We start from the raw sequence: 16,315 nt of genomic DNA on the forward strand, positions 1-16,315 counted from the left end.
TCAGTCCGGCCCAAAGGATAACAGGCCGGACGCCCGAGGAACCCTTAGTCCAGGACTCCCTCAGTAGCCCCTGAACCTGGCTTCAATGACAAGGAGTCCAGCGAGCAGATTTGTCTTCGGCATTGCAAGGCGGGTTCCTTCCTTCCGAACTCCAGAATAGTCTTTGGATGTAATAAGTGTATCCGGACCCGTGCATATAATTGCAGAGAATACAATATTCCTCGAGTCCAATTTGCTGTAACTGTTTATGACATCGTATCACGCCTGCCCGGTTACTATTTCCAACCGTTGGCTAGCACGTCGCCCCACGTCTCGGGGCGCGGTTTTACTGGCACGTCTTGTCAAGGCTGAGATTGTGTCCCCTTTATTCATGGGATTTTCATTAATGCTGGCGTGGGTAACCCAACCGTCCCCCGGGTACAACTCTTTGGGGATAGGTAAGTTTCGAGACCCAGGTGGAGACGCTCAGTATTTGGGGTCTTTATATAGGTACCTAGTCTCGTCTTTTTCTTTTGCACTTGTTTCTACCTCAACCCCTGCCACCTCGAGTTCTAACCCTCGGGTTCTAATCTCCACCGGCCCCAATCATGTCCGGATCCAGCCGTCCAGGCCGGTGGGTGGCTTCTTCTGTTACGGAGGAGGATATTGCGAAGCTCCGCGTGGCGAGGTTCTGACCCCAGAAATCCTTCATCGACTTCCCGCAAAGGGGCAGGTTATTCCTACCCCCGAATCCGGGGAGAGGGTAGTATTTGTGTCCCACATCCTCCATGGGTTAGTGTTCGCGCTTAACCCCTTCGTCCGGGGGCTCATGTTCTACTATGGGCTAGATTTTCACGATCTGACCCCGGACTCTATTCTCCTCACCTCGACATTCATCGTCACGTGTGAGGCCTTCCTCCGGACTCCTCCGCACTTTGGTTTGTGGCTCAAGACCTTTGACGTGAGGCCGTAGGTGACAGAGGAGGATCAGGCAGAGTGTGGCAGCATCATAATAGGCAAGCTTGCCAGCGCGGTTTGGTTTGGAGGATCTTTCGCCAAGTCTTTCCGACCTATGGCACCAAGGGTGGTTTATATCAACAAGCCACGGGGCTCTATGTGGGCGGCTAACCCTGCGTTCCGACCCGGCCCTCCAATTCTTATTGCTTCATGGATCAATAAGGGATTGGACTGCAGATCCATCAACGAAGTGCAGACTCTGCAAAGTTGCATCCGAAGCCTTACCAAAAAGGGCATCGATCTTGTGAACGTCGTTCAAGTAATGCTAGTTCGCCGGACCCTGCCATGTCAGCAGCGGCCTCTCCGTATGTGGGAGTTTAATCCAGAAGGACGGCAGACTCTTCAGCACTTCTTCGGCACCACGCACGAAGGAATGTGGAAATTATATTTCGGGGAACGGGAGGAATGGCCGGACAACACCGAAGATGTTGGCCTTGACTGCAATCACCCGGACACTGCGGTAAGTATTCAATTTCCAAACACCTTCCATTCAAGCATCTCTTGACAAGATACTGAACAACCCGTCCCTATGCAGGACTGGATAAAGAAAACGGTGTTAATATGGTGTCCAGCGCCCCTTCCCGAAGACTCTGTGACCGCCCTGCTAACGAGAATGCTGATTCTGACACCGTACCAGGTGTCTGCAGAGGGAGGCGAGAGCGGGGAGCCCAGAGGTGATACCCGCCCTAAGGATGAATTAGACGCTGTGTTCGGGGAAATCGAAACCCTTTTCCCAAGGGCAAAGGTGAAGAGGAAGCCCTCCATGGCAAAAAGTGGGCCGCTTCTGAAGATCAGGAGGGGAAGCCTTCCAAGAGTGGAAAAATGCCATCGTCGGGCGGCTTGGGCCGGGTGAGCGATGCTGCCATAGGGCTTTATGACGAGGACGAACCTCTGGCCAAACCATAAGTGAAGCTGGGGCACTTTTAAACGTACCTCATTCTTTTCCTATTAGTGAAGTAGTCATCCGACATATGTACATCCACGCAGGTTAACGCCTGGTGTTTCTCAATCGTCCTCCTCCTCGGGAGACCTTCTTCCGAGATGATGGAGAGATACACGTCTTCTCCGGCCTCCTCGCCCAACAAGGGGGATGATACCGAGGTGTTGTCCCGAAGGGCTCCTTCCGATCGTCAAGTAGTGCAGGAAACGAAGAAGGCGTTACCCGAAGGTGGTGCCTCTGTCACTCAGGGTTCGGGAATCAAGAATGACGGCCCCAAACCATCCGGTTTACAGCCAGAAACGATTCTGGAGGTGAGTAAACGGATTCCTTCAAAGGAATGCCGTACTTCGGCGGCGGTTTCCGAAAACCCCGGAGCATCGGAAATGCTGACGGACATGCTGCAAGAAGCGTCCATTTCAGAGGAGCACCATGCCTCTAAGGTTACGGTGGTCAAAAAGGTTCTATCCGCGAAGAGCGGATTGAACGAGGCATTCTCGAGCCTTCTAAGAGGTTTTGAGGTTTGTGATGTAGTTTTGTCAATTGAATAATATTGACAGAATGTAACTGTTGTATATGCAGTAGCCCTTGAGACTCGGATTGCCTTCTGAAGGAAGCGATCGGAGGATCAAAAAGATATGCTCAGGTACTAACCTTGATTAAACTTGGAATACAAGCTGCCTCCCCTCCTGCGGCTACCCGGAGTACGGAAGTGGCCGATGTGCAGCGAAAGCTGGATATTGCGGAAGGTGACATTGCAATGATCAACAGGCGTCTTGATGACTCGCAAGGTATATATTTCGAGCATTCCTTACACCAATGTGCTTGTAATTTAGGCCTGACGCCGAATATAGTTTTATATGAAATGTGCATGAGTGCAGATGGTGCTGCCGCCGTTGAAGCTCTTCGGGCGGAGCTAGCCCGGGCAAAGGAGCAGGCCCGATGTAGTGATGCAGCTGCCGAGAAGGCATCGGCTGATCTAAGAGCCGAACAAGCAGCTTGGCGCCAAAATGAGGAGAAAATATCCGCACTGGCGCTTCAATTGAAGAATACTGCCATCCGCTATGAATACCTTGAGAAGGAAAATAAAGCCAAAATGGCTGAACTTCATAAGGCCGTACGAGAGGCGAGTGAAGCTCGGTCTGAGTCTAGGGCAACTCGTGAAGAGATTCGGCAGGCTAAGGAGATAGCGGCCGGTAAGCCCTTTTTGCTTCAGACTAAGTTTGGCGATCCGGACTATGCTCAGCTGAACCAGGTCTGGAGTTCTCCGGCTGAATTTTTGGACTTGCCGAAGAGTTCTTCCGATGTTGCACAATTTTACCAACCACAAGAGGGGTATGCAACGGAGAAGCTTTTCTGTTCGCAACTTGGCGCATCAAAGCGCCCTCTGTTGTTGATTGAACAGATGTCCCAATGGGCCGAGCTTCATAGGATATCCGGCGACGCCATGAAGAACGTCCTAATCCGGTTGTGGCCGAATGAGCCTGTTCCAAAGAGCTACTTTGGCCTAGTGCGGTGCCTTGTTGATGCGGTGCCGCGTATCGACACTGTGAAGCGGTTGGCGTGAATTGAAGGTGCACGGATGGCGTTTGCCCGAGTCAAGACGTTCTGGGGGAAGAAGAAGGTTGTCGATGTTGCGGCGAAGAGTCCGCCCAATGGCAAGGACCGTAATGAGCCGGAGCATTATTTTGAAGATGTCCTGGAAGCCGCCCGCCTGATAGAGGGTCAATGCTCGAAGAACATAATCTTTGAGTGAGGTGTGTTAGAATTGGAAAAGACAGTTTTATAATTGATCTATTTTTATATTTTGCTCAACAGCTTGAATTCCTCCTATGCGGTCGTTTTAATATAATCTGAAAATTTTCCAGTCGTCGGCTTCAGCCCCCTCATAGGAAGTATGGGGGTGTTCGGAAAAGCATTCGATCACTCTTTACCCAACGTCTTGGTCCGTGAAGGAGGTGATAATGCAGCGAACCAGGCAATCAAACTATAGGGCGTTAACACCTTCACTTAGCCATAGGAGTTTTATGGTGGGGCTACGACATAGCCCCTGGTATGTATACGGCGCATTATAATATAGTGCCTTACATATGTTGATCTAAAAAAGATCCCTCGTGTGACACGGAGAATAACTAAAGATTCGAATAAGTCGTCAAGTGGTTGACCGGCTCTCGCCGCATCATGACAGTCAGTTTTTGGCTTTCTCTACTAAGGTGCTCATCCGGTCTAAGCTAGGGCACAATCACAGTAGTTCTCCCATTACTACCCTAGCCGATAGAACGGAATGTAGGGTAGCAAGCACAGGAGCCGGGCAACCCAACTATTGACCCAAGACAATGATTCAGAGCTGATGCATATAAGGCCAAACTTGCGACGCCGAAGTGCGCTTTAGAGCTGTTCGGACTTTTACTGGCAACTCATTTGTTCCCATACCGAGCCCCTGGCAGGTTATGCCGAGGTGCATCTGTAAAGCAGCCGCTAAGGCCGTACTCACTGTTGAAAGGGTATGGAAGATTAGTTCGGATAAAAGTTTACTGGGAATAGAGCAATATGCCAATGATAAATTCATATAAAAAACCACGAACCCCGCTATTTGACATGCTCGGGGTCAGGAACGGAGGAAACAAGGCATAGTACAGGCTCGAAATAAAGAGTGCGGTCTTCAAAAAGTTGTGTTGGACCTCCCGTCGCACGTCTGCGCCACCCGTCCTCGGGGAGGGTAATCCTTAACGGAAGTAGTCCCTTTAGGTGAGTGTACGGATCCGAACTCCGAGAGAGTCCGTAGTAGATACTGTCTTTTTCGTCACCTGTTTTTACGAGATAATAGTGAAAAAATAAAAAGGAAAACGGATAAAAATGTTACGGGAGTGCTTGCAGGGCTGTCCGTATTGTGCTTCTGCCAATGCCCATGGTATCTTGAGTGCGTAGTGATGCACGCGCGGTGTAAATCTTGCTGGTACATGAGGTGGGTGGCGGAAGCCGAACTGCTATTTCCGTTCCGGGAGTGGTCGAACTTCAGAGGGAAACTATTTTTGGCCCCTGTGTTCGGCTGGCAAGCCGCTCCGTCGTCTTTATTGCCTGGTGGCCTCCTCCCCTAGTGCTCGGCGTTAAGCTTGCCTGCCTGCTTGAAGACCCAACAGTTTCTGTTGGTATGATTGGCTGGCTTATCAGGGTGACCGTGAATCTACCAAGGTCGGTCCAATATCCAGTCAAGAGTGGATGGTCCATCCTGGTTTGCCTTTAATGGCTTCTTCCATTAACCAGGTTTCGGATTGTGAAATCTGCCGTTCACCGTTGTGTCACATAATCTTTCATTATTATTGCGACTGTTGTGTTCGGTTTGTCGTGGCTTGCCGTTGCCGTCTCGGATTTCGGAAGTGCCCGGGTCGCTGGCGTTGTTTCTTTTACGGGCGAGCCAATTGTCTTCTTCCACACAAAAGCGTGTCATTAGAGCGGTAAGGGCTGTCATGGATTTAGGTCCTTCCTGGCCGAGGTGACGCGCTAGCCATTCATCCCGGACGCTATGTTTGAAGGCCACAAGGGCTTCCGCGTCCGGACAGTCGACAATTTGGTTCTTTTTGACTAAGAACCTAGTCCAGAGCTGCCTGGCTAACTCGCCGGCCTCCTGGACAATGTGACTCAAGTCATCGGCATCTGGTGGCCGGACATATGTTCCTTGGAAGTTGTCCCGAAAGGCGTCTTCCAAATCATCCCAGTCGCCAATAGAATTTTTTGGCAAACTATTTAGCCAGTACCGAGCTAGCCATTTGAGCTTGAGACGTAGGTATTTAATTGCATGAAGGTCGTCTCCGCGAGCCATGTGAATATGGAGGAGGTAATCCTCAATCCATACCACGGGATCTGTTGTTCCATCGTATGATTCGATGTTAATGGGTTTAAACCCGTCTGGGAATTCATGCTCCATTACCTCATCAGTGAAGCAGAGAGGGTGTGCGGCTCCTCTATGTTGGGCCACACTGTGAAGCACCTCCGGCGGACTCCGCTTACGGCTTTCGAACCGGGCATGGTCTGGTCTGTTGTGTCCGAATAGATAACCGTCGTCACTGGTCGGGGCATGTCCCCGCGATCTGGGTGTCGATTTTGTGTGTCCTGTTCGACCCTCCGGGTCTTGTTGGATGTCGTGAGTGTTCCCCCGAGCTGCTTTATTCTTGCTTGGACGGCCGGATGGGTTGGTATGGTGCTCTGCTTGGGCTGCTGCTTCGTCCGGACCGAACTGTGGTCGGCCCACCGCATTATTCAATGGTGGTGTGGGCTCCAATGCCCTGCCATCGTATTGAGGGAGCCACCTACTCTTGGGGTGGCTTTTGTCTGGGCCGCTAAGGCCGTATTCTTCGGCGGCCAGGACCTCGGTCCATCTGTCATTGAGCAGATCTTGGCTTGCTTGAAGCTGCAGCTGCTTCTTCCTTAAGCTCCTTGCAGTGGCTATTAGCCGGCGTTTAAAGCGCTCCTACTCGAGAGGTTCCTTAGGCATGATAAAATCCTTGTTGACGAGGATCTCCTCTTCCTCGGAGAGTGGGAGATAATTGCTGTCCTCCGAGTCTCCATATGTTGCCTGTTCATCAGGGCTGTCTTGCCCGCTTCCTGTTCCTCCTGTTCGGATTCTACCTCAATAGGGTCTTCATAGTCCGGAGTGTTGTCTTTTCTGGTGCTAGCAGTGTTTTCTCTTGAGCGATGTGACTTAGAGCGGTGCCATAGGCGTCGGTGTTCGGACTGTGTACTAGGAGGTTTATCCTCGACTGGGTCCTCCTTGCCATCGTCGAGAGCGTCGTAAGGTGTGTCTATCATACACACGTCATACTAGCAAGTGGTCATCCCGTGTCTAGCGGGTAGTAAGCTCTTGCTTTGCCCCTCATCGTCGTCCATACCGTCGATGTTTTCGGAGCGGGGGTCAGGCGTGTTGGTTGGATCTTCAACAATGGCTATGAAGTGGGTGGCGGGTGGGAAGCAAAATTTTCCACCATCCGCTGTAAGTGTGAACCGAACATAGTTCGGTGATGAGTCATCTGCAAGGGATAGGTTTTTTAGTGAGTTTAGTAGGTCGCCCATGGGCGAGTGTTGGAAGACATCTGCGGCGCTGAACTTGAAGATCGATAACCGATCGAGTTCGGTATCCGCGGGCTCGCAGGGTTCGGAACTCGACATCGGAGACGAGTCCGGGGTTCCGTTGATGTAGATATCGTATGAAGTGGAATCTGCGTGCGGCTCCAACGCCGCAGAATCGGTAGCCCCCGGGATGGGGTTGAGCTTCCCATCTTCGGACGACTTGATCTGCTCCGAATCTAAGGCCAGAGCTGCTGCAGGAGCTATCTCCTGGATGCGGGCCGATGACAGGTTTAAGCCATGTTCATCGGGGCGACGGGGAGCGGTTGCCGCGGTCTCGAATCGGTGGAAGATCAAGTCTCCACGGACGTCCGCAACATAGTTCAAGCTTCCGAATCTGACCTATTGGCCAGGGGCGTAGCTGTCGATCTGCTCCAGATGGCCAAGCGAGTTGGCCCACAGTACGAAGCCGCTGAATACGAAGATCTGTCCGAGGAGGAAGGTTTCTCCATGGACAACGTCATCACCGACGATCGAAGGGGCCATCGAGCCCTTTGTCCGACGGCACGGTGGAACTCTCAATGAAAGCACCAATGTCGGTGTCAAAATCGGCGGATCTCGGGTAGGGGGTCCCGAACTGTGCGTCTAGGATCGATGGTAACAGGAGACGGGGGACAGAATGTTTACCCAGGTTTGAGCCCTCTCTATGGAGGTAATACCCTACTTCCTGCTTGATGATCTTGATGAAATATGAGTGTTACAAGAGTTGATCTACCACGAGATCGTAATGGCTAAACCCTAGAAGTCTAGCCTATGTGAATATGTTAATGAGTCTCTCCCTATCCAGACTACTCTCTCCGGTTTATATAGACACCGGAGAGATCTAGGGTTACATGGAGTCGGTTACATAAGAAGGAATCTACATAATCCATTGCCAAGCTTGCCTTCCACGCCAAGTAGAGTCCAATCCGGACACGGGTGCAGTCTTCGGTCTTCATGTCTTCATAGCCCATCAGTCCGGCCCAAAGGATAACAGGCCGGACGGCCGAGGACCCCTTAGTCCAGGACTCCCTCAAGGGGACCATAAGCATGTACCTGGGCCGGATTCATGTGAGAGCCTCCCTTCCAGTTAATTATGGGCTTCTCTATTGGGCCTTCATCAGTGGGCTGCATGTTATCAACAAGTGGAAAATGTGTTCCGTACGAAAAATAGTATGCGCTACGTACGGTACGGGGCACTAAAGGATCGAACCGTGCAAAATATACTACTGATTGTACATTGAAAACAATAGCAGCAGCAACCATGGCTGGGGGTGCAACAGAAGCATTAGGCAGGCCAGAAGAGTGAAGACGCAGCTCTCTCTTCCAAACCAAACATCAACCATCATTACAAAAGGGCTACCAAAAAAGAACAAGTGTATACATCAAACTAAATAAAGATCGTACTACACCAAGTGTACACATCTAGCTAACTGGCTCAGTTAGACGTTACTATTTATTAAGCTGTGGAGATTGGCTGACAGCTTGAACCAGATGGGTGCCTAACAGGGGAAACTCCAGCCAGAAGGTCAAAGTCTGATACTTGCGATCCTCTCTCCTACTTTGGGCTGCAGAGCGTGGCGGCACATATCAGGGTATGGTGCATACAGAGACGCATCGTACGCTTTGTGCACACAGTTTTGCCTGATGAACGAAACCGCGCTGCCATCATGAACCTTGTCGTCGGTTATCTCCTGATTAATCGGATAATTCAGTCCGACAAACAGAGAGCGTGTACCAAGGCTACTTACCAACCTCCAGTCAAAAATTCCTGAAGGCCCAGAGAAGCTGGGATCTTGCTCAAAGACCTTGCAGTGACTGTGATTGTATTCCGCAAAACAACACGTCCGGTACGTGCGAACGATCATCCATCGTTCGCCGTTGTCTGAACGATCATCAATCGTCGTCCGTCATCTTTGAAAGGTTGTGGGATTAGGAAGGGTAGGGACACCAGGCGGCCTACGGCATCATATCAAGTTGGAGTCAAATAACCCTCAAAAAAATTTGGAGTCAAATAAAAAAGGGCTCTTGATGTAGTCAATCTTAAGAACAGCATGTTATGAGCATGAATATTTTTTCAGTAAATGTTGACAGTAATATTAGCAAGCCATCATGATATCATAGGAAAGTAACATACTGATGTAACAGTCGTTTGTAGGGATGACTGGAGTAGGCCAGCAATACGTCCAGCCATAGAAGGAGTTGACAGCGTAAATGAAGCCCTTGTGTTCAATGGCATCAGAGAACCATGGAGGATGTATGATCCTACGATGGACGTGCAGGTTTATCCACATACCGCAGTGACCTGTCAGATAGGCGAGACCGCGGTTGAAGAACGCAATTAGCCTGAAGTCTTTATAATTCGCAGATCTTGTGGGCACTTGGCAGATTACAACCTTGAGAAAATCAAACTTGGTATCATGTTGGCTACTATAACATTCTGAGTATTCCGGGCCGCGGTGCCAAAGTAGTGCAGTGTCAATCGAAGGAAGGGGGGTCAAGCGCCGGGTGTAGACCTCCACGAGCATCCAACTGCCGCGACAGTCGACAAGAACCATCCAAGACGTTCATGCCATCGGTGCACGAGTGTGGAACAACTACGAACCGCCATCGGTGCTAACTCCAATCCCCAGCAAACGTTCGCTGGGAGACATGGCAGTTGTAAACGCCCGCGACGCAGTTACAGTACGTGTGTAAGGGTGGTGGTTTTGTCAAATACTATGGCTTAAAAACATGCCACCGTCGGATGGAAATCTGACGATAACGTGCGATTCGCCAGGATTGAGCTCGTTTCGAACAATCGCCAGATATCATTACTAAAAAAAGGTTAAAACACCCGGGGCTATAACTTGCACCGGTTGACCACTAACAATGATACTAACATAGTTGTAAAATGGTCAAAGACCGTGTCTACGTGGTGTTTGGAATTATATGCAAAAAATAGCAAGATGCACGTGCATTGCACGGAACATCAAGATGCATTTCTTTAAAAAACACCTGTTGTGATTGACCCATGCAGGATAAATCCCATGTGTAAAAACTAATGATATCTTGAGAATTTTATCGAAAAATGGTATGTCGACCATTTCATCGAAAAAATGATATGTCGAGAAAGATGATAGAGGTGAGGAGGATTGGGGCATGGTGGTGACTGGTGGTCGGACTGGGCGGAGGTATGGGGATGGGCGGCGCCAGCAGCGGCTCATTGTTATAAAGGTTTATCTCTTGCATTCTCCGCAACCAACAGCTAGTGTACTGGTCCGGGCGAGATGCTCGCAGCGCGATGACCTGAGTTCGAATTCTGTCCTAAACTTTAGGTTTTTATATTTTTTTAATATGTACTTCTTTCGCTACTGTACTGGTAGTGGAACCCACAGAGTACTTAGAATACAAGATTAAGGATGGATTTGTTTCTTTTTAACTTTCTGTACGAATCTGTAGCAAGCCTGCAAGTCATGTACACTATACTGATAGTGGAACCCATAGAGTACTTAGAATACAAGATGCAATTAACTTTTTATAGAGGGAGAATCATACACGCAATTACCTCAAATGGATTGGACGCGACTCTATTATTCTCCAACGGCAACCAGCAAATTTCCTCCCGCAAGCCGGAGTAGGTTTCTCGGTTTGCATGCGGGTTTAACGGAGGGGTTTGATGGAGGCGAGGAGGCGTGTTCAGCCGGGCGTGCAGTGGACGGCGCAGTACTATTCGGTTTGACAACTACAACTAGTATATTATAAAAAAATAAGAGTAGTAGAGATAGAGATAAGAATAGAGACTAGGGAGGAGCACCATCTACTGCTTTGTGGGGTAATCCTGCGCTCCATTTCGCGGCCGCAACGTCCCCTACTGCCACTCCCTCCTGTGCTCCATTCGGCGGGCGCTGTTGAAATTTGTGGAGCGCACTCTCGGGACTGCTAGCAGTGACGACTTCACCGACAGTGACTTCTTCCTCGACCTCGGCAACCCCTTCCTCAACGACATGGGTGATAACCTCAACGCCAATGGTGCTGCTCCCGTTGCACCGTATGTGTTTCTGTCCTTCGTGTTCGAAATAGTGGTAGAATTCATGTGTCTAGTCTGTGTCCTAGATTTGATCTGTTCATCTACTATGCTAGTCCACATGATTAGTTTAATCTCTGTTATAGCCGTCATGATTTATTTTGTGCTTATCCGGACTAAATATCGTAGTAACTTGCTCATATATTCAACTGGCGGAACGTCCCCTACAGCCACTCCCGTTTCATGGACGGCCTTGTCGATGCCTCCAAGGAGCCCTTCATCTTCTGCTATGAGTATGAGGGTTCACTGGTTCGGCTGCGGTGTGAGGCTGCCGTCGCCACAGAATAATAGGGGGTGTGGGTGAGTAGAGGGATGGTCTGGCCTGCGGTGGGAGTAGTAGGGGGCGGTGAGGCCTCCGCGGCATCGCAGCTGGCCACGGGAGGCAAGAGCACGAGGCACGACCGACGCTGGTTTGGCCGGCTGGAGCAAGAAGGCTAGAGGTTAAAGAAGCACTACGGCCGTTCGATGTACATCGTACGGTCACTGGAGCTAGATAGTTATGTCAGTTTTTTCTTTGCTTTCCTTTTTTAGCTGTAAGAAGACTCTGTGATTTCTCTTAATAGAAATCGGAAAGAGAGCTCTCTTTTATCAAAAAAAAGACAAAGCCCTCTGTCCCCGTCAACATAGTTGGCCCACAAGTCAGCCTCCCACTATTGTGGGTCCTAGCTAGCAGGGGGTATTCATTTTTTTGTGCGTAATAAGGAGGCACTTCCTTGCGTGCGAAGTTATAACTGGTGGGTCCGACCTGTCAGCGGTGGGAACGTTTTTTTCGTGAAATACAGAGGCCCTTCCGGTGGGTCCCAGCTGTCAGTGGAGGAATCATTATTTTGCGAGTAATAAGGAGGTATTTCCTTGCGTGTGGCCGTGGACCCGGCTGTCAGCCTCTCCACGCACAATCTACTTCCGATGGTGTCGTTTGTTGACCACGTTGACCACTCCGCGCCAGGCGCATCCAAGGTGGTGGACGACGGCGAGGCCTAGGAAGGGGCGACGCAGAGCCTGGGAAGACGCGGAGCCGGGGAGGAAGCGGCAGTGGATGCCCACGCCGAGAGTAGTACGAGGGTTCACAGCTTCGGCTGCAGTGAGAGGCTGTTGTCGCCGCACGGCCTGGCTAGCGCTGGGAGTAGTAGCGGGCGGTGAGGCCTCAACGGCAGCACAACCGGCCACTTGAGGCAGGAGCAGGCAGTCTCGCCGGCGCTGTTTTGGGCGGCTGGTGCAAGAAGAGCAGCGATTGAAGAAGCAGCAGGACCGTTCAATTCAAATCCAACGGTTACTGCTACTAGAATCGTTTGTTGACTAAGTTGACAAGCCCTGCGCACGCGTCAACTTAGTAGGCCCACAGGTGAGCCTCCCAACCGGTGCGCCCCAGATGTCAGTGGGAGGAATCATTTTTTCGCGTAACAAGGAGGCAGTTTATTGCATGCGGCCAGGCCAGCGGAGGGAGTCGGGTGGGCCGGGGAAGCCTGCGTGGCATAACAGCGGGCCACAAGAGGAGGGAGCAGGCAGTCCCACCGGCGCTAGTTTAGGCGACTGGAGCAGGAAGGTCCAAGATTGAAGAAGCACGTCGGCCGTTGGATGGACATCCAACAGTCACTCCTGCTGGATCATGTGTTGACTGACAAAGCCTTGCGTAAACAAGTCAGCCTTGAAATCTATGGCGTGTACAGCCCATTTGCTATTATTTTCATAATTTTTACTCATTTTCTAATTCATATGGAATTTGTTGCAGCCTGTTTTCCATTTTCAGAATTGCTGCCCATTTTCTGGTCAGTACTAGGGTTAAAAAAATTAACTAAATATGTCGGAAATTTTGAAAATTCACAAATTTTTGCTGGGGAACAAAATATTCTTAATCCAAAAATTAGTAGCCATACTAAAACAAATTTAATAATAAATTAGTACTATGTCATGTTAAATCCAATGATTACTCCCTCCATCCCAAAATTCTTGTCTTAGATTTGTCTAAATACGGATGTATCATGTCACGTTTTGGTATCAGATACATCCATATCTAGACTAATCTAAGACAAGAATTTAGGGACGGAGGGAGTATAAGACATCAATGAAGAACAAAAACAAAAAAAGAAACTAATATCCCATTTGCTATATTTTTTTGGAATTTTGAACCCCTTTTGATATTACTTTTAATAGACACTGACCATACTCTTTGGCCAGGTCGGAATGCATCCCTCCTCGTCTTGAAAGATTTGCAGCCAAGTAAGTCGGAGAAAACAATTAGGCCTAGCATGGGTATTCTTCAAAAAGAAATACTGGGCTACCTATTTTCCGAAAGAAAAAACTGTTGGGCTGGTCATGCTGTTAGCCGGGCCATAGAGACCGCACAACCCAGTTTATAGCCTCCTCTGAATTACTACTCAAAAAAAGTTGTGCAATTCTGTCGTTAATTGACTATACGTTGAAAATGATGTGGGTCCCAGATATCAGCAGTGTGGATTAGAGTAAAAAACGAGGGGTTCATCGGAGTAGTAAAAGAGGCGCTTGCTTGTGTTCGGGAGTGGACCTGGTGGGTCCGTACTGTCATACTCACAACTACAGTCCTCTCCCGATTCACTTTGTTGACAGGGACCGTTTCAAAAAAAACTATGTTGACAGCGCCGGACAGTGGTGCCGCGGCGAGCGCACCAAGGCGGAGGACAAAGTGCTGTCACCAATGTGCTGGGCTGGGTTGGACATTCTTATTGAAAAATAAAAATTGACCGGAACTATTTACGACGTTGACTACGATTTGTGTCGGGACCCCGATTCCAAGTCACACCGATCTAGCCTGTAACACCTCATATCACTTTGCGGCCTCACGCACGGTACTCCCACGGGTGTCGCCTTACCATGGCCCGGGACCGTTTGCGCCTTTTGGCTCACGTATATGACAATGTCGCTAGCATCCATATGACATAGAACCCGGGCCGACATGGCTAGTCGTGAACCCAAAACGGCACTAACGTATGGGGACAGGCATACATGAATCAACATCGAACGTGTCTGTCAGCAGCGTGCGAATCCGGGCTGTAGCACTGGGCTAACAGGACTCCGGGAACCCGGGCTGTAGCAGGCTAGGCAGGACTCCGGATGTCACCGCGTGACATTTCCCCGAAGGGACAGACACAGGAACGATATGAAACACACGCCAGCCAGTCAAGTGTCCAGAGCAGTAGTGCTGGGCTAGCAGGACTCCGGTGAACCGGGCTGTAGCGGACTACTATGGCTCAAGGAGGCACTAGACTACATTTCCCCATAAGAGAGGCTGCTAAGGATAGACAACTAGATTGTCGGATCCCACACATACCAAGCATTTCAATCATACACACAATATGCTTGACATGTGCAAATACAACATGGCATCACAACAAGACTCTATGACTCAGAGTATTTATTCAATACACCACTATGGATTCGCTCCCGTCTCCCTACGAGAACGCCATCCATAGCACTCACGCTTATCTTGCGCATTTTAGAGTATCCATTTTCACTTGTCTATGAACTGTTACAGGCAACCCAGAAGTCCTTTACCGCGGACACGGCTATTCGAATAGATCATATTAACCCTGCAGGGGTGTACTTCGTCACACACGCTCTCGCCACTTACCACCATGTACACGTCATGTACCTCGGCAACCTTCAAGCGGAAGCCTGGCGAGGGAGTCGGCCACGACCTGACTAACCACACAAGTCTCTAGTCTAGGTTTATCGCCTATTCGGGTTCCATCCGCAAGGAGATCCGGCCGGGGTGTCGCTCACGGCCCCAAACGATGTGTGCAGGGTTCCCGAGCCCACCATCCGGGTGCCACTCGGTACACCAGGCCACGTGTGCCTAGTCTGTCCCAAGCCCACCTGTACCGGGTGCCACTTGGTAGACTACTAACACTACCTACAAACACCAGAAACTAGTTGCAACTCCTGGACAGAGATCAGGTTGATTAATAAGTCGAGAGGGGCACTTAAGCATTCCAATGCGTGGTAGTAACTGTTCATGGATCACAAACACAGAACTCAGTTCCTGAGGACAGTTTCAATGAGACAACCCACCATGTACTCCTACATGGCCTCTCACAGCTACCTTTACGAAATCGTGTTCACACACTTAGCTCTCAACAGTAGGACATGTTCACCAAATTCCAATTCATTCCCGATGAATTAGACCTGACTCAACTCTAAGCAATAGCAGGCATGACAAACAAGCATGAATGAGTAGGCACATCAGGGCTTAAACAACTCCTACTCATGATAGTGGGTTTCATCTATTTACTGTGGCAATGACAGGTCATGCAGAGGATAAAGGGGTTCAGCTACCGCAGCAAGTAACAGATGAATCGTTGTTGTCCTAATGCAGTAAAAGAGAGCAGGAGTGAGAGAGTGGGATTGTATCGAAATGAGCAAGGGGGTTTTGCTTGCCTGGCACTTCTGAAGATAGCATTGAGTCTTCATTAGTGTCAACGATCACAACGCCGGAACATCGTCTACCGAGAGGGGACAAATACCGGCAACAGAGAGGAAACACATTCAATGCAATGCAACAATATGATGCATGAATGGGACATGGCAATATGCTATGAATTGAGCTAATGCAGCTAGCAACATGTTAAATGGAGTTGGTTTGAACCCTAGGTTCAATTCAAACTCCATATGTGAGGGTTTAAATGCCATTTATATGATTTGGCCTAAACAGCAGCCATAAGTTGTTCTAGCATGCATGAAAATGGTACAGATGGATAGATTGGATTTTTCTGATCATTTTTCATATATAACTTGTTTGATTTGGAGCTACGGTTGAATTTCTATGAATTTTAGAAGTTTGCACTATTTTCTGGAATTTCCTGAATTATTTTAAATCCAGAAAAGGATTAATTGCGTCAGCACTGCGTCATGCCTGTGTCAGCAGTCAACTTGGTTGACCCAGGTCAAACCTGACGTGTGGGGGCCACACGTCAGCGACACAGGGCTAATCCCGGTCAAACCCAGCGCTGACTGAGGTTTGACCAGGCCTGGGGCCCACTGTCAGTGGTTGTGGGCGGTTTAAGCAGCGGGGTTAGCGCCTAATGACGGTGCCACGTCATCGGTCGCCGGAGCCTTGCCGGCGGCGACCAAAACGACGGCGGCTCGGCTCGGGTTTGAGCTACGGGGGGTGGTTTGGTGAGCTAAGGGCACCGGGGAGTAGCTCTTGCTCGTCCGCATCCAAAGGACCGGATGGGAGGCAGCGG

The sequence above is a fragment of the Triticum aestivum genome, chromosome 4D (assembly GCF_018294505.1).
Source record: "Triticum aestivum cultivar Chinese Spring chromosome 4D, IWGSC CS RefSeq v2.1, whole genome shotgun sequence".
NCBI classification, from domain to species: Eukaryota; Viridiplantae; Streptophyta; class Magnoliopsida; order Poales; family Poaceae; genus Triticum; species Triticum aestivum.